General features: G+C 38.9%; 1 protein-coding gene and 1 long non-coding RNA gene across 3 annotated transcripts in view; one reads left to right on the top strand and one right to left on the bottom strand.

Annotated features, from left to right (window-relative positions):
* LOC141502594 (uncharacterized) overlaps positions 1-26,240 on the top strand; it is a 168,636-nt gene that overhangs the window by 123,684 nt on the left and 18,712 nt on the right. Inside the window, exon 2 of the long non-coding RNA XR_012472598.1 lies at positions 12,205-12,265. This is a non-coding gene — a long non-coding RNA (uncharacterized LOC141502594). The remainder of the gene's footprint in view (positions 1-12,204; positions 12,266-26,240) is intronic.
* IL1RAPL2 (interleukin 1 receptor accessory protein like 2) overlaps positions 1-26,240 on the bottom strand; it is a 1,037,032-nt gene that overhangs the window by 57,521 nt on the left and 953,271 nt on the right. The gene's annotated exons all lie outside the window — the stretch shown is intronic.

The following is a 26,240-nucleotide window of genomic DNA, read 5'->3' on the forward strand; positions in this document are numbered from 1 at the left end:
TAATTTGTGGTCCTAACTTGTCTCTGTCCAGTTCAGTCTGACAAAGGGAGTGTAAAAAGATCCCTGTGGGAAATGACAACGTCTAGGAATGTTAACATATCACACCAGTAAGTCAAATCACCTGCAGCAAATGAAAATGTTTGGCAGTTCAAGTAACTAAATCCTGAGTGAGCACGCACATACATCCTCTCTCCCCGCCCCCAACTCATGTAGATTAATTCACAAATCAAATGCACATGATTTCTTATATTGCTATGGGATTGTGAAAAACAGAGCCCTTGCATAAGTACTTTAAGATTGAACAGTGACTTCATTTAAAAAATTCCCTTACTGATTTAGAAATCTAGGTTTGCAGGGTGGCCGACAAATATAATCACTTCAGCAGAGTATGATTGCAAATCAAATCCAGAACTCGGGTTTTCTCTTAGGTTGAGCATTTGGTTTCAAAACCAATTGGGGTTTCGAAAGCAATTAAGGAATCTACTGCTGGGCTAAATTGATTATCACATAGGAAAATGCTCGAACAGTTAGTCAAGAGAACATGAGCTGTCCATTAATTCCTTTCTTTAAGTGGGGATCAACGCTGAAAGCCTCCAATAACAACCAGAAGGTCCCCTACCACAATTCTACCAATCAAAAGGAATTGTGGGAAACTCTCAGGTGATAAGACCACACCTGTTGGCAGAAAGAAAAGAAATAATTGATGTTTATCTAGTGCTTTATTACATTTGCGAAGCTCTTTCCATACATTATCTCATTTAAGCCTTCCAAGGAAACAAGCTGGTGAGGTCAGCACAAATTCTGTTTGCGATTTTACAGATGAGAAAACTTAGGTTCCACAAGGTCACACCATTAAGAAGCATCAGAGATGGAAGTAGAACTCAGGTTTTCCTCACTTGAGGTCCAGCACTCTAACCACTAAACACCACTAACTCTTGTAAATTCTACTGGCTTACTTAGGAGGAAAAGTTGCATAATGCAACCATTCTCAAATCCTCTTTTTTATTTTAGTTTTTTGCAAGGGAATGGGGTTAAGTGACTTGCCCAAGGTCACCCAGTTGGGTAATTATTAAGTGTCTGAGGCCAGATGCGAACTCCTGACTCCAGGGCTGGTGCTTTATCCACGACATCTATCCACTCTTTCCAGCTGCCCCATGCTCAAATACTCTCAATGTTCTGATGGTATCTCCAGAGAGGTTTCCTCTAGTGGTCCTGTCCGATCAATTCCTGCCCATCATGCACTAGTCTTGATCATGACCTCCTATCAGTTTTCTGACTAGGGTGGGAGCACTAATGTGCTGAAAATCCTCCATAAAGAACAGGAATAAAAGTCATTAAGTAACTGTATGATAGAAGATGGATCAGTCATATACATGGGAGGTGAGGAGGAGGTAGGTGGATGGCCCAGATCCCTAGTGCTCTCGTTAATTCAAACACAGAAATGCTTAAAGTGGATGTGAAGTCTGAATGAGGTATTATATGGCAAAACTGTGGAAAATACCTGTGGGATTTTAAAATGTACTAGCTTGACTTCCACAAAGGTACTATTCACTTTTGAAAAATCATGCATTCATTTATGCATTGATTTGTTTATTTTTAATGTTTTATTGATACTTGTGGGTTTTTTAAACATCATCACTTCCCAATACTCCCTCCCACCTTGTAACAAAGAAGTACATTTAAGGAAAACAATGTGGTACAGTGACCACACGTCTGACAATGCATGCCTTATTCCTCACCCGTAGGCCCCAAGCTCATTGCCAAGAGAACAGACACCTATCACTGGCCTTTGGGGTTAAGACTGGTCATTGCTTTGAGTTGAATTCAGGTGTCTTTTACTCTTGTTTTTCTTTAGGTCGTGTTTGTGCTTTTCTTTAATCTCTTTACTTTGTTCTATAGCACTTCAAGATGTCCAATTTCTGTGAATTTCTCTCACTGTTTCTTACATAACAATCCTATTACATTTGTACTACATAATTTGTTTATTCTTCAATAAATGAATGCTCACTTTCTTTCGATTTATTTGATCACAAAAAGCCTTCTATGAATGTATTTTGCATATATTATGGGACTTATCTGTCATTGATATATTGGGGACACCACTAGGATAAAAGGGATGAACTGCTGAGGTTTTTAGCAGAGATTCCAGAATTTTCTCTGGACCAGTTGGGCCAACACATGCTAGAAAGGCAGAACAATAGAGTAGAAGAATAGGCTGATGATGGAGACAGTAAATCTGAGTTTTAAGCTTGGACACTCAGTTGTACAGCCATTGGGTAGAGTCACTTTTCCTCTCTGAACTTCAACATTCTTTTCTACAAAACAGGGATCCTTAATCCATGTACTATTTATTGCATAGGGCTGCCATGATAAGGCACTTTATTATGAAGCTAAAATAAATACTAGTATATTTGAAGTCAGGGGACCATGGTTAGAAACTCAGCTGTGTTACTTAGGACACAGGTGACCTCAGGGAAGACATTTCTTCTCGCTGAGTCTTAGGTTCCTCTTCTAAAAAATAAGGGTCTTGGAGGAGATGGCCCTTTCAGCTCTACATCTGGGATCCTAGAAGTAGCCTTCAAGAAGTCATTTCCTCAAGGGCTTCAGTTTTCTCTTGTGAAAATAAAGGAATTGAATTTCTAATTTCTCTTCGAGTTCTAGATCTATGATCCCTAAAAGTTGGGGCCTATGAAAAAAGTCTTGGCAAAGCCACTAAAACACCAAACCCCAACTGATTTTCAAAGTCACCTCAGCTCTCTAGTGAAACAGTCAACTACTGGAGAATTCCCTTAACCATTAGCTTGGCATCGAGCCCTACTCATATTTTATGCACATACCAGCTCTCTGGCATACCTATATCCATGCCCATCTGTTTAGGTGGCTGCCCGCCCACTCACAAGGTGGTATGCCAGTTTCAACTGAGGAAAGGTACCCAAATGCTAGCTAGGGATAAGCTGAGAAAGTCAGTTTGCAGCAGGGAGAAAACAGAGGAGGCTTGAAGAATCAGAGGCTCAAAAAATATAGTCCTGAAAAGGATCTCAGAGGCCATTTCAGAGGTGAAAACTGAGGTCCAGGGAGTAGAAGTGACTTGCCTAAGGTCACTCAAAGAATTATAATTCAAGAGGAAGAAGGAACCCCAGAGACTAGCTATTCTAACTCTTTATTTTATGGAAAAGGAAACTGAGGCCTGGAGAAGTACAGTGGCTAGCCTAAGGAATCTCATAGAACATCTAGCCAAACCTCCTCCTTTAACAGAGTAGAAAATGAAAGATGATGGAGGTTTGGAGACTTGCTGAAGGACATATAGGAAATTCTTTAGGTCAATAATGATAAAATTGCATTTTTTTTAGGGTTTTTTTTTTTTTTTTGCAGGGCAATGGGTTTAAGTGGCTTGCCCAAGGCCACACGGCTAGGTAACTATTAAGTGTCTGAGGCCAGATTTGAACCCAGGTACTCCTGACTCCAAGGCCGGTGCTCTATTCACTGCGCCACCTAGCTGCCCCTAGCAATTATATTCTTAAGGAACAGTGTATGTGTTACTTTTTCCTTCCCTGAACCTTTTCCTGTAAGTGATACCTCCCCCCACTATCAGCACCCCAATTTCTACTACTTTGTACCAGTTGTTGCAAATAGTTTTAAAGGATGAAAAACCATGCTCTACAAGGATTAGTTGAAGATACTGGGAATGTTTAGCCTGCAGACAGGTAGGACAGACAGATAGCTGTTTTTAAGAATTGTTATATGGAAGGAGGATTGAACTTGTTCTGCATTTCTGAGACAGAACCAGGAACAGTGAGTGAGTAAATAGTCCAGAAAGAAAGATTTGGCCTTAGCAGGCAAGTCACTTAAAAACCTGTTTGCCTTGGTTTCCTCAATTATAAAATGGAAATAAAAATTATACCTATCTCCCTGGGTTTTTTTGAGGATCAAACAAAATAATATTTATACATTGTTTAACTATAATGCTAGTATTAATAAAAATGATGAACAGCTGAAGCTGTCCAACAATGGATTAGACTAATTTGGGAAGTAGTGAGTTCCCCATTCTTGAGGATGTTTAGGTAGAGGCTGAATGTCTAGAATGCTGGAAACTACATGAATTGCCCAAGGTTTCTTAGAGCTATGAGATTTTATAAACATAGATGTGTCACTCATTTCCCTGTCTAGATTGTAAATTCCTTGAGGGTGAGGACTAAAGCTAGCATAATATTTGATTCACAGTAGACACCCAATAAAATGCCTGTTAGCAAGAGTCATTGGAATTAGAGAGCCTACTATTTGACTGATGTGTGACCTTGGGAAAGTCATTTCCTTTGAGGAAGCTTGAAGGTGCAAGAGATGCATCACTCTTATTATTAGTCTTTCTAGCTTAAGGACAGAGAGAGAGAGAGAGAGAGAGAGAGAGAGAGAGAGAGAGAGAGAGAGAGAGTTGGTACAGAATAAAAGTTTATAATAATAATAATTTACATGCTTATTATGCTTCAAGTTTTACAAAACACTTCGCTCAGCACAACTCTGTGGGGTAGATAGCACAAATATTCCCTCCATTTCACAGATGGAGAAAGTGAAATTCAGAAAAAAGATAACTGATACTGTTATGGTCTCTTAGCTAGTATTATAGCCTGTCCTGAACCAGGCCTACTGATTCCAGGGCTACTGTTATTTCCTCTTCACCACACTGCTTATCTTTCCTCTCTATTATATCTTTTCCCCTGATGTACATTTGTCTTTTGACAAGATTATTACTATTTTTATTGTCACTTTGTATCTATATATCCAGAGTAACCACAGCTGCACTGGCCTCCTTTTGGCCATCTATTGTCAATTGTGCTTCCTCTTAATTCCTCATTCTTAATATTTCCTTCAATCTTTCTTTTCCTATCATCAGAGGAAGGCTCCGTGTCCTCCTAAGCTCTGTGGATAACTTCCTTCCTTCATTTCTATTGTTACCTTGAAAATATTTATTTATAGCTTGAAGCTACACTGAAGTACCCATTTGAGTAGAAGACCCTTTCTGAGCTATTTCTTTCGGACTTGCTTGTTTCTTTCTGCCTTATTGCCTTTCCTCAGGACACTTCTTATTTCCTTGCTTTGTCCTTTTTAGTCCAGAGCTTCTCCATTCTTTCCACATTCTTCCCTCTTGTGGGACTAGACTTCCATGCAACATCCCCAATACTGTCTCTTCAAGAGTCAGAGTGAGCAAGTCATGATCACCTAGTTTAATGGTTGTGACCAACTCTTGCTTCTCCATGAAAATAAGGACAGTGGATGGTGAAGTCTATGGATCGCCATTTTTTGTCCAGACCAGCAATTTCTTTTTCTTTTTAAATTAAAGATTTTATTTATTTTGAGTTTTGCAATTTTCCCCCTAATCTTACTTCCCTCCCCCCACCCCTCACAGAAGGCAATTTGCCAGTCTTTACATTGTTTCCATGGTATACATTGATCCAAATTGAGTGTGATGAGAGAGAAATCATGTCCTGAAGGAAGAAACATAAAGTATAAGAGATAGCAAGATCAGACAATAAGATACCAGGTTTTTCTTTCTAAAGTTAAGGTAATAGTCCTTGCAGACCAGCAATTTCATCAGTGGAATGAATTCCCAGCATGGGGAGTCCTTCTTTCTACCAATGTAGATTAGCACTGCAATTTATAGAGCCTGGAAGACTCACCTGGGACCCAGAAGTGAAATGATTTACCTTGGGCCTCACAGGTAGCATAGCTCAGAGTCAAGACTTGACCCAGGTCTTCTTAGGATGACTCTCTCTCTGCTATGCCATGGTGTCTCCCATTCTAGTTGGAGCTAATACAAAATCTTATTTGGTGTCTCTAAGCTGCCATCTGTTACTTATGAATCCTCTCACCCTCTCCCTCAAATCCAATTCAAATGCTTGTTATGGCATCACCTCCCTGATGTCATGGTCTCCTTTGAGAAGGAAGGACAAAAACTAGAAACCCGTTCATCCAAGGATCATGTGGCAGGAAGTGAAAGGCATCCCCAGAGATTTGTCTCCTTTCCTTGTCCTTTTGCAAATAGAATCAGATAGGCCAGAGAAAGGGAAACAAGATTTCTGGCTATTTCTCAACCACTGACCAACTGTGAGGTACCTCTAGTTTTTTGGGGTTTTTTTTTAATCTAATATCATCTACTTCCTGATTGATAAATGGCAGTCAAATCAAATTGAATGGAATTGAACAAAATGATTTCAAGTACTTTAGGGGCAGTCATTTATATAATACAATATAGCATTTAATGAATTCTTATTTGCTAAGGCCCATAGGATGATTCTGGTCCACATACATTTATAGAAAGTACAAAAAATTCTCTCTCTGTGTCTCTGGCTTTTCCATCTCCCATCTCTATGCCTTTTCCTAGAAAACACCTCCTCAACTTCTACTTCTCAAAACCCTAGTTCCCTTCAAAGTTTAGCTCAACACCTACCTTCTACATAAAACCTTCATTGAGTTCCTCAGCTGCTAGTGCCTTTCCAAAGACTTTAGACTAATTTTGAACATACTTAGAACTGGTCATGTCTCCTGGAATCAAGTATTTGCTCCTTCAAGGCAGTGGCTGTTTTATTTTTGTCTTCAGAGAATCCTATGTATCCCTAGATCCTAGCAGAGTTTATAAATAGCAGGAGCCTAATAAATGCATGTTAAGATGTATGTGTACTTGTATATGTATAGATATATGTACACAAATCCTTATGGATATACATATGTATGCATATATACATGAACATATATGCAGATACACATATACATTATACATATATATATATATATATATATATGTATGTGCATATATCTATGGATATATCATAAAGACCTGGGTTTACATCCCATCTCTAACCTATGCTGGCTATGTGACCCTGGGCAAGTCATTTAACCTCTTAGTCTCTGGGAGCTTTCTAAGACTCTTAAGTTGAAGGCACTATACTGACCTGCACTGAGAGGAGTTTATTTTTGATAGAGTAGCTCCCTATATCAATGATATTATAGATCCAGTCTCTATTTCTATATATGCATATTTAGTTCTTCCTGATAATCATAATACTATAATCACCATTCACTTGGATATGGCACTTTCTTTACCTCCAGGAATAATATGTAACTCTGGAGAGAGGTAGTCCACAGGTAAGAGCAAATGGAGTCTTTTCTTTTCTTTTCTTTCTCAACTTTTAGAAAGATTTTATTTATTTTGAGTATTACAATTTTCACCCTAATCTTGACTCCCTCCTCCCACCCCCACCCCCCACAGAAGGCAGTCTGTTAGTCTTTACATTGTTTCCATGGCATACATTAATCTATGCTGAATATGGTGAGAGAGAAATCATATCCTTAAGGAAGAAACATAAAGTTTAAGAGATAGCAAAATTATCTAATAAGAAAACCATTTATTAAAATTAAAGGTAATAGTCTTTGATCTTTGTTTTTTATTTTTTAGCAAGGCAAATGGGGTTAAGTGGCTTGCCCAAGGCCACACAGCTAGGTAATTATTAAGTGTCTGAGACCGGATTTGAACCCAGGTACTCCTAACTCCAAGGCCAGTGCTTTATCCACTACGCCACCTAGCAGCCCCTTGATCTTTGTTCAAACTCCACAATTCTTTCTCTGGATACAGATGGTATTCTCCAGTGCAGACAGCCTTAAATTGTTCCTGATTGTTGCACTGATGGAATGAGCAAGTCCATCAAGGTTGGTCATCACCCCATGTTGCTGTTAGGGTACACAGTGTTGTTCTGATTCTACTCATCTCACTAAGCATTAGTTCATGCAAATCCTTCCAGGCTTCCCTGAATTTCCAACCCTTCTGGTTTCTAATAGAACAATAGTGTTCCATCACTTATATATACCAAGTTTGTTAAGGCATTGCCAAATTGAAGGACATTCACTTGATTTCCAATTCTTTGCCACCACAAACAGGTCTTCTGTGAACATTTTTGTACAAGTGATATTTTTTTAGGTTTTTGCAAGGCAAATGGGGTTAAGTGGCTTGCCCAAGGCCACACAGCTAGGTAATTATTAAGTGTCTGAGACCGGATTTGAACCCAGGTACTCCTGGCTCCAGGGCCGGTGCTTTATCCACTACGCCACCTAGCCGCCCCTACAAGTGATATTTTTACTCTTTTTCATCAACTCTTCAAGGTATAGACCCAGTGGTGGTATTGCTGGATCAAAAAGTATGCTCATTTTTGTTGTCCTTTGGGCGTAATTCCAAACGGAAGATCTTTTCTTAATGTCATCACATTAAGCATTGTGGTACAGTGGAAACTATACTGATTTTTGATTCAGAGGATGTGGCAGGGTAGTTGACAGAGCATGGAACTTGCTGTCAGGAAGACTTGGGTTCCAATTTTGCCTCTGATACTTGCTAAGTGACCCTGGGCAAATCATCTCATCTCTCTAGGTTTCAATTTCCTCCTCTGTAAAATAAGGGGATTGGACCAGATGATTTGTAAAGTTGCTCCTGTTAGATCTAGAATTCTTCTCCATTTAGATATTCTGGTAATAGAATACTGGATTTAGAGGCTTCCGTAACCATAAAAGTAATATGGCCCCTTTTGCTTCTATTTACAGAGAAAGGAAACATAAACCTAGAGATGGAAACTGATTTCCTCAAGGTTCATATAAGTAGTAAACATCAGAAATGGGATGTATGGACCAACGCCCTTTGACTTCAGGGTTATTGCTCTTCACTTCCACTTCCACCACTCTGATTGGATCAAGAGGGTTGTCTTTTCTGTCCCAGGACAAAAGCATCTCTCCATCCCCACTTTTCTCAAGGGGTCCAATTCAACCACTTCATTTTGGAAACTAAATCAGAAGATACTCTTAGACTTTTCTATGAGAACTCAATGAGCATAGCCGTGCTTTCTAGATGCTCTCAAAGATCTAAGGACTCTCCACTCTGTAGATATATCATACTGATCAGGAAACTCACAGCATCTAACTTATACATTCATAAACAGGCTGCTATGTCACTGAAGAAAAAAAATATGGGCCCCACTGAATAGGGAGAGCAAGAAGAAAAGGGTTCTTACTAGGCTGGTCTTTTTATGGGATACAGTGTAAAAATTTCATTAATTTCCCATTAATATGGGAAAGGAGTTTGCTAAGAAAGTAGGTAGAAAAAACAAAATTGCAAGGGGGACTTTTCGTGTCTATAATGTTTAAGAAAACATAGTATTCCAAAGTACTTTAGGAACAACCATTTACAGAAAATAAAATGCTAATTACCGATCATTCTTATCCATTTCTTGAGGTGCACATGTGAAAATGTCCTATTTGCCAATTTGCAAGTACTTCAGTATGGAACAATTACAAAGAAGTTTATACATTTCTAAACACCTTTATTGAGCTAACAAACAATTAAATTATTTTTAAACTTTCATTAAGTTAAGAAGCAAGCAATAAAGCTGCTTATTAACTTAATTGCATTTGAACTCTCTTTTGCAATTTAACAGAAGTGTTTTTTAATTAACTTAATTATTTATTAGCCATGAAATCAAAGTTTCCCTTCATTGGGGCAGGTTCAGTCAGATAATTTGAAAAGCGACTATTCTGTACCTCAAATGGCAATGATCAGATACTGTACAAGTTTGTTTCTACATCTTTCCATTTCTGGATCACAAGTCAAGCAACAGACTGTGTAGCTTACTCCCCTTGCTATCCTCCCCATCAATTAGCAGAGTGGATGCTCAATAAATAATTGTTGCATGACTGAATGAAATCATATTGACTTCTTCCAGACAAAACTTCATTATTTCATCTGCCCTTGAAAGCACCAAAATAGCATTCTTTCTTTTAAGAAAAAAAAAGTGAGGTGGCTCAGTGGATAGAGCACTGGTCCTGGAGTCAGGAGTACCTTAGTTCAAATCCAGCCTCACTTAATAATTACCTAGCTGGGTGACCTTGGGCAAGTCACTGCGCCATTGCTTAGCAAAAACCAAAAGAAAAAAAGAAAGAAGAAAGAAAAATGTGATCTTTTTAATTTAGCTTGTTTATTCATTCAAAACTTAGTGTATTAAATGGTATGAGATGCTCGTCTAAACTGATTTTTGACAAAGTGATTTCTAGTTTACCAGTACCTCTGATTGAATTGGGAATCCTTCCATAGGCAATTTATGATTTCAGGTGGATTTTTTCCCAAGGCAATGAGGTTAAGTGACTTGCACAAGGTCACACAGCTAAGTAATTATTAAGTGTCTGAGGTTGATTTGAATTCAGGTCCCCTTGACTCCAGGACTGGTGCTCTACCCACTGTGCTACCTAGCTGCTCCAAAGATATTTGAGAGCCACCAGAGTTCAGGTGGATTTCAGTAAAGTATTTCTGATTCTTGCAAATCAAGTCTACTAAAAGATTCAAATGGTTTGGTGACTACTGCTTTATAATGTATTTTGAGGCTTCCTTTATTCTTCCTTTTAATAGTATTTCCCTTGAGTTGCTTGACATTTTGGTTTTCCAAAGGAATTATTTTTTTTAGCTCTATAAAGATGCCCCTTGGTGGTTTGGTATAGCATTAAATCAATAACTGAAGTAGTATCTGCGTTTCTATTAAATTGTCACTGTCCCATCATAAGCAATAAATACTCTAATTATGTCATTGTTTGTACTGCTGGTATCTATCCAGCTTGGTCAGAATGAATAATAATTTTGACCATATTTCTGCATTTTTTGGTTTTTCCTTGTGTTTTATTTCAAATGTTTACATCACAACTTTTTGACAGTAGTGGGTTAGAATTGGTCATGTGACCATTATGATGGCTTCACTGTTTCTCTAATCCTTCCAATCTCTCAAACCTCTTCCAAATAGGAATTATATAGAATAGATAAAGCAATTTATGCTATCTCAACAGCTGAGGACAACAAGAACCTTAACAAGGTAACAAATCAATGAACTATTAGCAAAGAAAGCTAATCCTCAAGTTCTAATATGCTCAGTCAACACCATCCATTTTTCTCCAACGTCAGGGCTACATGAGCAGACCCACAGGCTTGCAACAGAACTCAATTGTACTCCTCCCTCCTGAGAGTGTTGAAGAAAACCAAAAGCAGAAGCTTGCTCAGGCCAGGACAGAAGTGTGGCAACACTTCTATGTCGCAATAGCGCTCAGCCAGAGAACTGAGGAACAGAGGGAATCGGGGAGAAGGACATGTGGTACTTCACTAAGCCTGAGGGAAAGAGTCCAGCATCCAGTGGAGCCCAGTTCTCTAACCCCACAGGTCACTTGGGACAGAGACTGTGGAAAATGGAATTGCCCAGCATGGGAGGAAGCTGAGATGACTTGGACGCCTTGCTCCCAGGGAAGCTCTCATAAAAAGGGAAGGAGTAGAAAGTGAGCCATAGGGGAATAAGGGAACAAAAGAATGAAATTATTAAAGATATCTGGGTAAAGAAAACTCAATTTAAAAAATTGGTCATGAGCAGATAAACCAACAGGGATTATATGAATAAAAAAGGGAATATGATGTCCTGATCAGCTAAAAGAATCCAGACCATTTATGTTAAAATGAAGGAAAATTAATCAACATTTGATAAGGTAGAGGACCTCAAATGAATTCTTGAGAGGATGGAATCATAGTAGGAGGTTCCTAAATGGTTTAAAAGTAGAATTTATGGAATTTCTCAGTTGAAATAATTGACACAAGAGAAAAATTGGAATGCCCAGTGGCATGTCTCACCAAAGAAACAGAAGAGAGAATGACTTCTTCTGGATGCAAAATTTGGGAAAAAAAGAAAAACAACCCTATTCTGCAAACTATAAGACACATAACCACTATATATCTTGTAGAATGCAGCAGAATTTAAAAAAAATTATTATTTTATATTTTTTGGGGGGGGGAGGATTCAGTCAATTGCCCAGGATCACATAGCTATAAGTCACATTTCAACCTGGGTCCTCCTGATTTCTGGGCTGGTATTATTCACTGTACCACCTAACTGCCCCATGAAGTTTTTATTCCTGGAAGAGATTTGGGAATTCTTTTGATTAACATTTTGTTTTCTGTGTTCAGAAGTTCTAGGAAGTTTTTTGGTATGATTTCTTGCATTACAGTGTTCAGATATTTTTGACTTGTGTTCTTCTGGGAGACCTATACTCCTTAAATCATTTCTATGCATCTTGTCTTCAAAAGTACTTTTTATTAATATGGAAATCACATTTTTTCCAATGTTATTGTTTTTGTTTCTTTTTTTCCAGATCATTCTTTTGTGAAACAAACCTGAAACATGGAATAAATCTCCAAACACCCTGCCTACAGGTGAATCAATTTTTTTGTGAGACTAAATTACAGAATAGGAGGGTACCCTAAAGAGTGGGTGTGGGGAAGAAAGAAGATTGAGTAGAATATGTGATGTATCTTAATTAAGTCAAAGGAAGGGAAAATCATTTCTGGAGTCTCTCAGAAGAAGGGAGCCTACAGGAGAATGAGTGAGAAGGCAAAAGAAGGGACTGGAAAAGGGGTAAAGAAATGGACAAATCTTGTTTCATTGGGGTTAGACAGGGTATCACAGATGGATGGGGGACTAAAGGGACTTAGTATTTAGAGAAACCACTTATCCTTCCTCAGAAGAAGAGGAATCAGAGCTCTGGGGGGCAAATGACATGAAAAAAGAGTGGAAGGACATGGACTAAGGAGATTTCAAGGCAAAATGGGAAAAAATGACTGCAGAGAAGGCAAAGGTTAATACAATCAACTTCATAGGATAATTCCTGTCATGGGGCAATAACCCATCTCCTGCAGAAACTGGTATTTTTAAGAAAGAGATACAATAGACAAAGGTGGGCAAGAAATAACAGAGAAACTTAAGAAGAAGGAACTCTAAATAGGTTCCTCATCTATAAATCCATGACGAATAAAAACAGAGACTAAGGAAAGTCTAAATAAGTATAAAGGTCTAGGAAATGAAGGAAAGATAAAAAATAAAGTGAATGAAAAAAGAAACCCTTTTAGAAAAAGGTGCAGAAAATGAAACTTAAAAACTTAACAAATAAAGTTATAGTTGAAGAGAGAAAGTTGGATTTTACTTGAATACTGAGAAGAAAAAAGGTTGGAATTAAAAAGATACTAGGAAGAAAAAAAGAATGAATGAGCAAAATTCCAAAATTAGGAAAAGGGGAAACAAAAAGGAGAGAGAGGGGAAGAGAGCCAATGGGTAGAAGGTTGCTTCAAAGCATATTAAGCTAAAATAACTGAAGAGACAATGTACCATATTTACAGTGGAATAGGTGATGCAGTGGAAAAAGTGCTAAGCATGGAGTTAGGAAGATGAGTCTTCCTGAATTCAAATTTGACCTCAGACACTTACTGGCTGTGTGGCCCTGGGCAAGTCACTTTATACTGTTTGCCTCAATTTTATCATCTGTAAAATTAGTTGGAGAAGGAATTTGAAAAACACTCCAGTATCTTTCTAAGGGTGTCACAAAAAATTGGACATGATTGAAAAATAAATGAACAACAAAATGGAAAAAAAGCAGAATTAGGAGGAAAAATGACATGAGATAAGTGGGGGGAAAGAATAAGACTATCGTTACTTTAAATATGAATTAATAAAACAATTCCTTAAAATGAAGAGAGACAAATTAGATAAGAAAACAAAATCCTATAATCTATAATCTATTGCTAAAGACATACACAGGATGAAAATGAGGGGTTGGAAACATTTTTACTATGTATCAGGCGAATCTGAAGAATCTAGAGTTGCAATAATGCTGTCAGACAAAGTTGCTGGTCTTTATCTTGCTTTATGTTGCTTATCTTTCTCTGTTTTCTTCCTTTCTGGCTTAGGTATCTGTTTTAAAAAATAATTATGGAAAGATTCTTTCTTAAATTTAAAAAAATATTTTATGCAGCATTAAGTATTAATTGCTCTTCAGAAATCAGATAAAATTGGCCAATAAATCCATTTAAAATAAGTTTTCTTTTCCTTCCTTTGTCTAGTCATCTTTGGTTTGTTCAATTTCCTTTCCTTGGCCAATTTTTCTTGGGGTTAAGATCTCAAAGTCTTGTTTATTCTAATGTGTGTATGTATGTATAAAATGATTCATTTTTTGTTAATTTCTTAGTTTTGCTAATATAAAACTTCATGCTAGCTTCTGAAAATTCCTATGCTTTCTTCTGTTGTAAATTCACACTGGTAATAGAGGCAGGTAGGTTGAATAGTGGATATAATGCTGGACTTGAAGTAAAGATGATGTAAATTTAAATACGGCTTCAGATACTAGATGGGTGAGTGGAGAACAAAATAAATGCTCTCTGCCTTGGTTTACTCATCTATAAAATGAGGGAGTTGGACTTAACAATTTCTAAGTTCTATCTCTTCCAGCTCTAAATTTATAATACTGTGATTCTGTTTTAGTTTGGAAATTTGTTCTTTTTCCTTACTTCCTTTTTTTGCTCAGAGTAGATAAAGGTTAAGCAATTTTCTTGGCCTTTTCAAATTGTTTCTCTTTTGATGGTATCTTTATTTTATCATATTTTTCAAGATTTCTTCTTTAGTTTTTATTGATCCACTATTGTTTTTAATTGTATGTTCAGTTCATAAATTTTCTCTTTTCAACTTTGTTAATGTATGTTTTTAAAAATAAATTTTCCTCTGAGAATTGTTTAACTTGTGGTAAGTTGTTTCTTTTTATTATTTTTTGTTACTCAGTTGAGAACTCTTATGATATATTTTTTTACTCGTTGACCATTCAGTGCTCTTTTAGGTCTGTACCTTTTTGTTTGTGTTCTCTAGAATTATTTCTTAATTCTAACATTATATATTTATTTACTGTATTCCTGTGCCATAAGATATGATCAATTTTTGTAATAGTACTGAAACATGCTGAGAGATATGTATATTTTTAATGTTCCCATTCAGATGACACCATGTCTTTCAAATAAAACTTTCCCATTAGTCTATTTCAGTTTTATAATCTCCTTTTTATTTTATTTTTGTTTGATTTATCCAGTTGTAAGAGAAGAACATTAGAGTATTACACAATCATTGTGGCTCTATGTCTTTTTGTAATTCGTTTAAGTTTTCTTTGATAAACTGAACTGCTATGCCATTTGTCACATGTAAGTTTAATAATACCTTTAAGCATAATAGGGTTTTTCCCTGTTTATTTTTCTTGACTTTGTGAATCTTTTTGGAATAAATTTAAGGAAATTTTGTTCCAGTCTCTCATTTTCACTCTATATGGGTTTTTGTTTTTATATATTTTACTTTATATGTGGCAAATTATTGGAATTTGTTTTCTTATTCATTCTAACACTCACATTTTATTGGATTGGTTAACACATTCACTTGCAAGGTCATGATTGTTATGTTTGTGTTTTTCTCTATTTATTCCTTTTATATTGATTTTCATTCCTTTCCTCACCACTCTTGTCTCTGAGGTGAGTTTTGCTTACATTCATTTGATGGTAGTTTTATTGCCAAAGGTTTTCTCCTCTTTCATTCATCTTCCCTATTCCAAATTCCCCTAATTTATTTAAATGGACAGTTTCTCACATTTATTTAGCTGTTTGACCCCCTTCTTTTATATGATTCAGCATCCTCTCTTCCTCCACTTGACAATCTCTTTATTTAAGAAACATTCTTTTATGGCATCCTTTTCCAAGAAGTTTTCATTTAGTTTGTCTTTCTCCTGATTTCTTTTCCCTTCTAGTCTATTCTGAATTCTATTCTCTCATTCATAGGTTATAATTTTCCATGTTTTCTTTTTATTCTTTTCATCTCCTTACGGAGAGATAGATCTTCTGGAGGACTTCATATGTGTTCTTCTGTATTCTAGTTTTATGTTAGTACATTTGTAAACCTTGTCCTGTGTTCTCTTCCCTTGGTGTTTTTATCTTATTTCATTTTCTTTTGTCTTGGATGGAGCCTTTTGCTATTCCTTATTCCCAGCAATGTAAAATTATGAAGAATTCTATTTTTATTCTGATTTATGAGGCCTGGTCTTATTCCCAGTATGTATCATCATTCTATATTCCTAGGACCTGTATGTCCTATCTCTGGCTCTATCCTTAAGATGAGATCTGACCATGTCACTCCCCTAATCAATAAAATCCAATGGCTTTCTCTTGCCTTTGGGAGAAAATACAAGCTTCTCTTTTTTACTTTTAAAGCCTTTCATGATTTAGCCCCCATCTATCTTTCCCACACTGTACTATCTAGTGAAACTGTCCTTTTTTGTTCCTTACCTCTATCTCATGGAGTCTCTCCTTTCCTTCAAGATTCAGTTCATTCTACAGCAATACTTTCCTGGCACCCTGTCATTACATTGTATTTTTACCATATATTTGCATATGGTCATCTTTTCTCTCCTGACAGAATGCAAACCTCTTAAGAAAAGGATCTAGCTCACTGTTATATTTGTGTTTCAGTCCTACCACAGTAGGACTAACAGATTAATTAATGTTTATTGTCTGATTCGAGAACTGGCAAAGAAATCCTCCAGGATTTCTGGCTCCAGGAGCCTGCAAGGGCATTTCCTGGCCACCAAGCAGGTACTGGCCTGGTATTAAAGCTATCAAAAATGGCTTACATTGGTTCCCATTTGTCAAGCCTTGAACCCTGACTTTCCCTTAGTGTGATAGGGAGGAAAAAAAGGGAAATTAAAGAGTGTGCTAGACAACGCCCCCCCCCAAATACCAGAGTGAATAGGGAAATCAATTAATAAAAATGCATTTCTTAAGTGCCAGCTATGGTATTAAGTATTGGAGATCGAACCACAGAAAAGACACAGTTCCTGCTCTCAGGAGATATACATTCTATTAAAGGTGATGACATGTGCAGATATGAGTGCATAAAAATTTTATACAAGAGAAATGTGAGGTAATTTTGCAGGAGAGACACTCAAAATATAGAAAGTGATTTTTAGACTGAGTTGAAAGGAAACTAGGGATTCTGATACAGTTAAGAAAGAACTAATTTTCCTTTTGTAAGACTTGGGTTCGTCATCTGTAAAATGAATTAGATGGTATTCAAGGCCCTTCCAGTTCTAGATTTGTGATTCTGTTAGTGAGAATGGATGTCACTTCATCCCTCCCTATGTCTCAGTTTCCTCTTCTGTAAAATGAGGAGGTTGGGGGGGGCAGCTAGGTGGCGAAGTGGATAGAGCACGGCCCCTGAGTTCAAATCTGGTCTCAGACACTTAAAAATTACCTAGCTGTGTGACCTTGGGAAAGTCACTTAACCCCATTGTCTTGTAAAAACAAAACAAAACCAAAAAAAAAATGAGGGGGTTGGATTAGGTTGACTTCTAAGGTCCCTTTCAGCTCTGATTCTATGAACTGGTACAAAGGTTCTGAGATGAGTGACCAAAAGAGGCCTACCTGGCAGAAACCTATTGTTCCACGGTCTGTTGCACCTAGCTAATGGGGAAGGAATGACCCTCAGGTCTTTATATTGGGGCATCCATGCCAGGCGGCCCTGGCTCTTTCACCTGCTGTTAGCATTCATTCCTGTTTGAGGAACCTGTATATCAAGGGTTAGCCCAGTCCTCTTGGAATGATGCCCATCCATTTGTCTGGGCACTCTGGCTAGCAAGGCCAGTGGCCTTCGAAAGCCATCATCTATGGGCCTACACACTGCAGCTGCCTCCAACCTCTGAACACTAGGTAAGCATGGCAAGCATGGCACACGTCCCCCACTAGAGGTCACTCTTGTAATCTTAGAACAGGAGTCTGGAGTGGCCCACCAATGCAGATAAAAGCAGTGGCTTGTCTCCGGCGAAACCCAGAAGTGTGCTCCTCCAAGGGTCAGATGAATTAGATGGGCAATTGGAGCTGGCTGCTGGAGGGGGGGAGGGCTGAAAGGAAAACAAGGCAGGAGAGGCTTGAGGCAAGATGCAGGCAAAATTGGTCTTCATCACTGTCATCTGGATTCGAGATGAAGGGGTCATTTACAGGTTGAGCCTCAGCCTTCCTTCTAGACTGAGCTGACCCCGGAGAAGAAGAGCTACTATTTAGACAGGACTTCACGCTCACTATCCGTCAACAAGCACAAATTAAACACCTACTGTATGCATAACACCGTGCTAAATGTTGGGGTTACAAAAACTACAGTAATATAGCCCCTGCCCTAGACTAAGGGATCACAGTCCAAGGTAGGAGACAACACACGCATATGTAAGGAAATACAAAGTCACTGAAGGTGAAGGGCACTGGCAGCTGGGGGGGGTGTCAGGGGAGGAATCAGGAAGGGCTTCAGAAGAGGTAGTGTTTCAGCTCATCTGAGCCTCACAGAATTCTCTCAAAGTAGGTCCTGCTAGTCACATCATCCTCACTTGAGACTTAGCTAAGGAAAGTGAACTGTAGGATAGAGAGCAGAAGGGACCCCAAAAGTCCTTTAGTCTAACCCTCATTTAACAGAGGAGGAAACTGAGGCACAAGGAAGGGACTTGCCCAAGGTCCCACAGTTAGTGTGGCACCACTGGGATCTGAACTGAGCTCCCTGGATACTGAATCCAACACTTTTTTTAGGTTTGTTTGCAAGGCAAATGGAGTTAAGTGGCTTGCCCAAGGCCACACAGCTAGGTCATTATTAAGTGTCTGAGGCCGGACTTGAACCCAAGTACTCCTGGCTCTAGGGCTGGTGCTCCATCCACTGTGCCACCTAGCCACCTCCAACACTCTGTCCACTAAACTATACTGCCAGGAAAACATGAGTTCAATCTGAACTCAGACACTATCTGTGTGACCATGGACAAGTCACCTTAACCTCTCTCAGCTTCAATTTCTTCATCCATGAAATGAGAATAATAACAGCAGCTACTTCCCAGGGTTACTGTGGAGAACAAATGAGATCCTCTTTGTAAATAGCTTAGCACAATAGTAGGTATCAAATAAATGTTTGTTCCCTTCCCCTCCCTTGTCATTTGTCCAGGGCTAGGAACTATCAGAAGTAGGTTTGTAGTCCAGGTCTCTCCTGACTCCAAATCCAACATTCTTTCTACTCTGTTTAAAACATAGCTTAGGAAGCGTCACTTTGCTCTAAGACATTCTCTGGCCCCCTCGTCCAATCTTTGTGACCCAACCCCTGACTCTGCTTTGGGCTACTAGCTAGAAGGGCATTTCCTCTGTTAATACAGTCTTGCCCCCTCCCCCAGCCTTTCCAAGGGCCAAATCGCTCCTTCTGAAGTATGGTCCCCCAGCTACCTGCTGCAGACAATTAGTGCAGCCAAAGCTGGGAGACGTGCATGTCTGCCTTTCCCATATTCGGCCAGTGATTCGAAGCTTCACGGCAATGATCAGTTGGACACGGGTCTCACTTAGCAGACTCATATAACTCCAACGTCCTCCAGCAGCTGAGGGCTTTCCAAGTGGGCTTTTAGGGATCCGGACTAGCACCAGAGGGAAGAAATAGGATTCTCTTTCCCAGCATGTGAAGAGCTTGGTAGCTCTCACCTGCGGAAATTCATTTATTAAACAGATGTCAGTATCTAAGTGAGTGGGTTTAGCATCATCTTGACAATTGCCTCTGGGGCACGTAGGCAGAAGAGGTGGCTGGCTGTGTGGTCGGGTTTGAGGAATGCCAGGAAAGCTTCCCAGGCCCCCAGGTTTCTCTCCCCACTTGTCTGCAAGAGCATCTGAAAGTCTGTCATCAAACTTTGGTGGCAAGAGCAATAGTGATGATGGTTCAGAACATACAGACTAGGCTAATTTTTTCCTAAAAAGCAATGCCAACTGACATCAGTGCTTGATTGGTCTGGAGGATGAACTCACTTCCTGGTTGCCTAAGTCATAAAAGTTTCTAGATCACAAGGAGTTGGGGTAGTGGTGGTGGTGGTGGTGCTCTTCAAGTTTGACTCATGTTGCTGGCCAGTGCTTGGGGCCAGAGAATGCTCCTTTTGTTAAATGTTAGATGATCTACGAGTGTATCATTTCATTGTTGTTGTCATTCAGCCATCTCTGACTCTTCATGCCCGCATTTGGGGTTTTCTTGGCAAAGTCCCAGAGTAGTTTGCCATTTCCTCCCCCCGCTCATTTTACAAATCAGGAAACTAAGGTCAACAAGTGACTTGCACAGAATCATACAGTTAAGAAGTGTCCAGATTTGAATTCAGAAAGATGAATTCTCTTGACTTCAGGCCCAGTACACTAACCGCTGCCCCACCCAGTCACCTCATTGCATTACTGAATCACTGGACTGGTTTGCATCTGGCCTGACCTGAAACAATTTCCAGTTTGTAGGAGGGCTATTGTGGGTGGAGGGATAAATAGAACACAGTGGACAAGAAGGGCTGAAGAGTAGACATCCCACCACAAATGGGTTGGTTATGCTGGAGACATAAGGGACCTTATGGGCCTTGGGAGCTTTCTGGGGAGGAAATTCCTTCTCCTGATGTACCTGGATCACTTCTCTGCTATGTCTGAGCCTAGAGAGTTGCCTGGGGTGGGGGGAGGGGCACAGAGAAGTGAGGTCATCAGTCAAAAAGGATGTATTAAGGAACTATTCCGTTCTAGGCACTACGCTAAGTAAGGCCTGTTCTCCGTCACACAGCCAGTATGGGGAGGCTAGAAATTAATGCGGGCCTTTGGGATCCTGAGGCCAGTAAACTCTTTAGTAACAGAAAAGTGCTGGGGTGGGGTGGTGGGGGTAGACTGGGAGAAGGAGAGAGAGAGAGAGAGAGAGAGAGAGAGAGAGAGAGAGAGAGAGAGAGAGATAAAAAGGCAGAGACAGACATAGAGAGAGAGCAAAATGGGAAGAGACTGATGCAGAGATAGAGACAGAAAGAAGGGAAGAAACAGACAGACAGAGACAGAGAGAGGCAGGTCAACTCTTCAATAAATCTCAGACTTTCCTATGACTGGAGTATTCCTAATTTATCTCAATGCCACTCAACCATGAGGGAGTTTACTGTGGAGAACGTTGGACTCTAGCCTATATGAACTAAAATATTTCCTGGATAATTGTAAGGGAACGTACAAAGTCATGGGCCTTTTGAGCACCATGGAAGAAGATGGATTGTTATTCCTGATATATGATAGAAGACTTGTGAAGAGGGAAGCAAGGGAGAATTCTTCCAAGGTCAAATAGTTGAATTGTTTATTGAATAGCTAGTGCAGCAAAAGTCCTATAAGTTATATATGAGGTGCCCAGTGGAACTGAAGCACAGGTTAAAGTTGGGTCATTAGGACCAAAGAATGAATTAAATCTGGCTCCATAGGGACAAAGAGGAACAGCAATTTTGCACAGTATGGAAAATGGTCAAGTCCTCTAATGGAAAATAGCAAACCAGAAGTTGGAATAAGACAGAAGACAAGGATCTCAAAGGACAGAGTTGACATATTTGGGTCTGGTAGCCAGACCAGAGACAGCAAATAATGGGAGTTTCTAGTACAGACTGGGTTCTCACACAGAAGGTGACTTGAATACAGTAGCCAAGACAAAGGATGATATAGGGATCAGATCTAGAAATGTTACCAAGTACATCAAGGGCTAGCCTGGAGGCCAGTAGCAGAGAGAAGTTTTGGTCAAACTAACCAAGCAGCACCCTGTAAAGGATGGTTTAAAGGGAAGAATGGAAAAAGGGGACCAATTGGGAAGGATGAGAGGTGATGAAGGTTTGCCTTAGGATAGAGGCTGTAGGAATAAAGACAGATGAATAGGTGAGGTACCAAGCAGATTTGGAAAATGAGGGATTGTACTAGATGGTAGGCACTGAGCAATGAAAGGACTTCCCTATGTCATACTGCCAGTATCAACTAAAGGCATACCTTGAATTCAGACCTTTAAGATTTGAGGAAAGGCCTTGTATTTACTAAACTATGCTGCCATTAGGTTTAGTATCATGGTAATGTAATTGTCAAAGGTTAAGTGTGTCCTGACCATATCTCAGCAAAGTGAGAGGGGCCATGGCTTCACTGTTTGGGAGTCAACTTCCCCCTATCTACACCTTCTTTCTTTCTACATCCAGTATTTATTCTGGGTTGGGCTGGCATTATATACAGGGATTAAGAACCCTTTCCATAAGCTTACTCATTCCTGCCTGCCTACACTGCAAGAATAAGTCCATTAATGACCATGCCTACTATATTAGGCATATGGAGGTAATAGGGAACCATAGAGGTTTATTAGTATGGGGTGGCATAGTCAGACTTGTGATTCAGGAACATCATTTTGGCAGCTGAGTGGAGGATTAACTGGAATGTGGAAAGATCTGAAGTGAGATAAAACAATAATTGAAATAGTCCAGGCAAGAAGTGATGAAGGTCTGCACCAGGGTTGCTGCTCCCTCAGCAGAGAGATATTATGAGGATAGAAATGACAAGACTTGGAAACTAGTTGGTTATGTGGGTCAAGGATGAATGAGGTGGCAAGGATGATAACACTGAGGTTGTAAGCCAAGATTATGAGGAGGATGGTTATAACCTCAACAACAATAGGGAAGGTCAGAGGAAGAGAAAATATTTTGGATATGCTGATTTGAGATTTCTACAGGACACATAGTTTGAGATTTGAAGCTAGAACTCAGAACTGGTTATATAGATCTGAAAGTCATCAATATAGACATGATCACTGGGAGGTGATGAGATCACAAAGGGAGATAGTACAGAGGAAAAGAGGAGAATGGGGTAGACACTTGGGGGACACCAAGAGATAGCGGACATGACCTTTGTGAAGATCTAGTTAAGGAGATATTGAGGAGAGAAGAGTTTCATGAGAAGATTAGAAAGGAGAGTATTCAGGAAAAGAGGATGAATGACAGTGTCAAAGGTTTCAGAGAAGTTAATTTGGAGGACTGAGAAAAGACCATTAGACTTGGCAATTAAGGTTGGACAGAGTACTTTCTGTTGAATGTTGAGGTGGGAATCCAGTGTGAGGAGAGAGTTGAGCCATTGAGTACTTATGGATTTCTCAATGAGTTTTAGTGATAAAGGGGAGGAGAGATATAGGTTGCTAGCTAGTGGAGATGACTAGATCAAGTGAGGGTTTTTGAATGATGACCTCTAAGATATGGTTGTTATCGGAGAATGTGAGAAAACAGCTAATACATAGGGGGAGACTGAAGATTAGTGAGGAAATGGGGACAATGGGCCAGATAAGATGGGAATGAATTGCATATATGTGGCAAGGCATATATGCCTTGGCAAGAGAAGAACCACCTCTTTTTGTGAGACAAGAGAGAAGGAAAGAAAGGGGAAAGAGATAGGAATGATGTGAAATGAGGAGAGGAGTGTTACGTTTTCAATCATTCTTTGTTCATCATCTGCTTCCCCACTATCTACATGCTTGACCAGGTCTCACTTGATCTGATCATCCCCTCTGTCTCTTTTTCCTTAGAAAGAGTTAGCTTACTTATTGCCTTTTTCAGTGGCATCCTATTGGTTATAGCATGACATATAAAACCCTTAGGCTGCTATCAAAGACCCTCCATAAAAGGCTTTCTACCTGGCTTTATTTCATATTTTTCCTCACTCACTACTCTAGTCAGACCGAAATATCAACTATTCTCTGTTTATGCCATTTCAACTTTCACCTCCTTGGTGGGATTTGAGGATTTTTCCCTCTTCACCTCTGCCCCATAGGGTCCCTATTTTCTTCCAGACAATAGCTCAGATACTGTCTCCAACGAAAGGTTTTTCCTTGTCCTCCTAAAAGTCCTAGTTGGACTTTTCTCCATCACTCTTATAAACTTTGCATCTACTGATCTGTGCATAGTATAATGTAAGCTTGTTGATGGCAGGAATTCTTCCATTTCTGTCTGTGTTTCTCCCACTGCCAGCACAGTGTCCTGAACATGGCTAGAGCCGAACATAAGCTTACGGAATCAACTTGCATTGAATTGTTTATTCCCTCAAAGTAGACGAGATTTTGAAGCTGGGCTACACAATACTACCTTAAAAATAAGTTGCCGTGATGGTTTGTCAGACACCAGACCAAAGTCAGCGCTGTAAGCTCTTTATGTAAAATCAAAGTTTGAATATTTAAGAACAATCTTTTGATACCGAAAGGAACAACACCACTTACCATATTTCTCTTTGCAATTGTCAAATTACCATGGCAGGAGATATATACCCAGTTGCTAAGGAAACCAGCTTCATGATATAATAGCTCTTAAGACATGAATGTAACCTCTCTTAACTTTGGGTGTTTGTTGCTTCCCTGGCCTCACCAATGATTAACCAACCAGAGAAAATGACAATTCTCATTACAGAAAGAAAAAGAAGCCTTAGGAAGAAATTCCTTTTTTCAATCCTTCATGGAGCTTGACCTTGAATATCTATTTTTTTTTGAATTTAGGGTCAGGCTGGTATTATTTGCTTCTAGTATGGTCATTAAAAGGGGACTGTCGGGGGGGCTCCAGGAGATGTCCGTTGGGTGACCTTGTTATATAAGCCCCCTCTTGGAATTAAATTTGATCTTATTAAGTACTCTAGGAATCTTGCCAAAATGTCCCTCATCCTGAAACTATGCAACTAGCCCCAATAATGACCACAGCTGTATCCAGGTGGTCAGACTTGACTTGGAAAGAAGTAATAGAAACCTATTAAAAAGAACTCCCCTATAGAAAATGCTAACTGTTTACCAGATTTGGTAACACCCCCATTTTGTAATGGCCATTAGATTGATTTACTGGTCATATGTATGTCTATGTCTATAGGAGAGAGAGAAGAAAGACACACACACACACACACACACACACACACACACCTACCTAGGAAGCTTATGTGGGGATTCCTCATGAATACCTTTGCTTCAATTGTGTATTGCTGGAATAAAAGTTAGCATTAGAAAGAAAAAGCCCTGTATCTGTCTCACTGTCTCAGTACTCCAAAAAAGAACTCAACTGGTGGCAGTGATGACCAGGTTTTGAGTAAAAAGTCAGAGGGGAAAGAACACTAAAGAACAGGATGGTCAGACATGGTGCCCTAGTGCCTCACTACTCAAGAGAGTTGTAGACTCATATAAGGCCCATCTCTAAGATGTTTGATATCTTGGTTCATTGGTCCCAGAAGATACAGATGCTGCATCACGAGTTAAAACATACACCCAAGAAACTAAATTGGGGTTGCTGAATACCCCAGTGTCTCCTTATGGGATTTTAGCTTGTTTTTATTATTTTGCTGAGCTTGAAAGACAATGAAACAAGTGGCAACTCCATGCTCACTTCAGTCTGTTTAAGATAGAATTGAACTAGTTCTGAATCAGTGATCACTTGAACAATCTCAATTTAATGTTGAAAGTCTGCTAAAACCAAACTGGAATGCTTAGAAATTCAGAAGAAAACATAACCTTCCTCCTCTAAAAAAGTTTGAAGATTTTGGATGAATGCCCCCAATTTAGTTATTAACATAATTATTATATATTATGCAATATTATTATAGTACATCTATGTGGGAGGGCGTGGTAGGGATGAATGAATATAGGCAAGTGTCCATTTTCTTGGAAATTATAGGGAGAATGAGATTGGAATTTGATATGATTTTGTTATTAAACTGAATTGCAAAGAGAAGTTTCTCTCAATATCTTCCCTGAGCATTATTTAATTAGAAATTGAAATTTTAAAGACTGAATATTATTGTTCCAAGGAATTTTATTATATTTCCCTTTCATTCCTATTTCCTACACCATGAAGACCTGCTATCACAGGGTTGGGGAATAGTGGGGTACAGGCATTTCTCCAAAACTTATCCTGATCTTCCTATATTCTTTTTGTAATAGACACACTCCTGTCTTAAATGTATTTCCTTTGTTAAAAGCTGACCCCTTAGAAAGGGGAAGGTATTGTTATTACTCTCTCTTCTCTCAGAGCATAACAATAGGATGTGTGATTTATCAGAAGGTGTTTAAGTTAAACCCTTCATGAGAGTAGTTATCCAACTCAACTAATTCTCATTGTGCTGAGCAGTGATTTTTATGTTCTGTAAATTTTCACTTCTGCTTTTTTAAAAGATAGACTTGTAATCATGTAAATTATTGAGTACAATCTACCAAGAGGCCATCAGCAAATTTCAAAGACCCCAAATTTATGAGATTTTTAGAATATATAGAAAATAAGAAAATATAGAAAATGTATATATATATATTTTTGTCCTGAACAGTTCAGGCATTTTCAAACCTAGGTTCACTTGTTATATTTTAATATGTGCTCTCGAAAATAATTTTAGTGCTATTTTGTGGGCATTTAAGCTGTAGTTTTGATATTAGAAGGTGGTTTCAAAAATCTATTTGGGACATCATTGCCTAATGTAGATTTTTAAAACTTGTATTTTCAATGAATGAGTATTCATTTTCTCC

The sequence above is a fragment of the Macrotis lagotis genome, chromosome X (genome assembly GCF_037893015.1).
Source record: "Macrotis lagotis isolate mMagLag1 chromosome X, bilby.v1.9.chrom.fasta, whole genome shotgun sequence".
Lineage (NCBI taxonomy): Eukaryota > Metazoa > Chordata > Mammalia > Peramelemorphia > Peramelidae > Macrotis > Macrotis lagotis.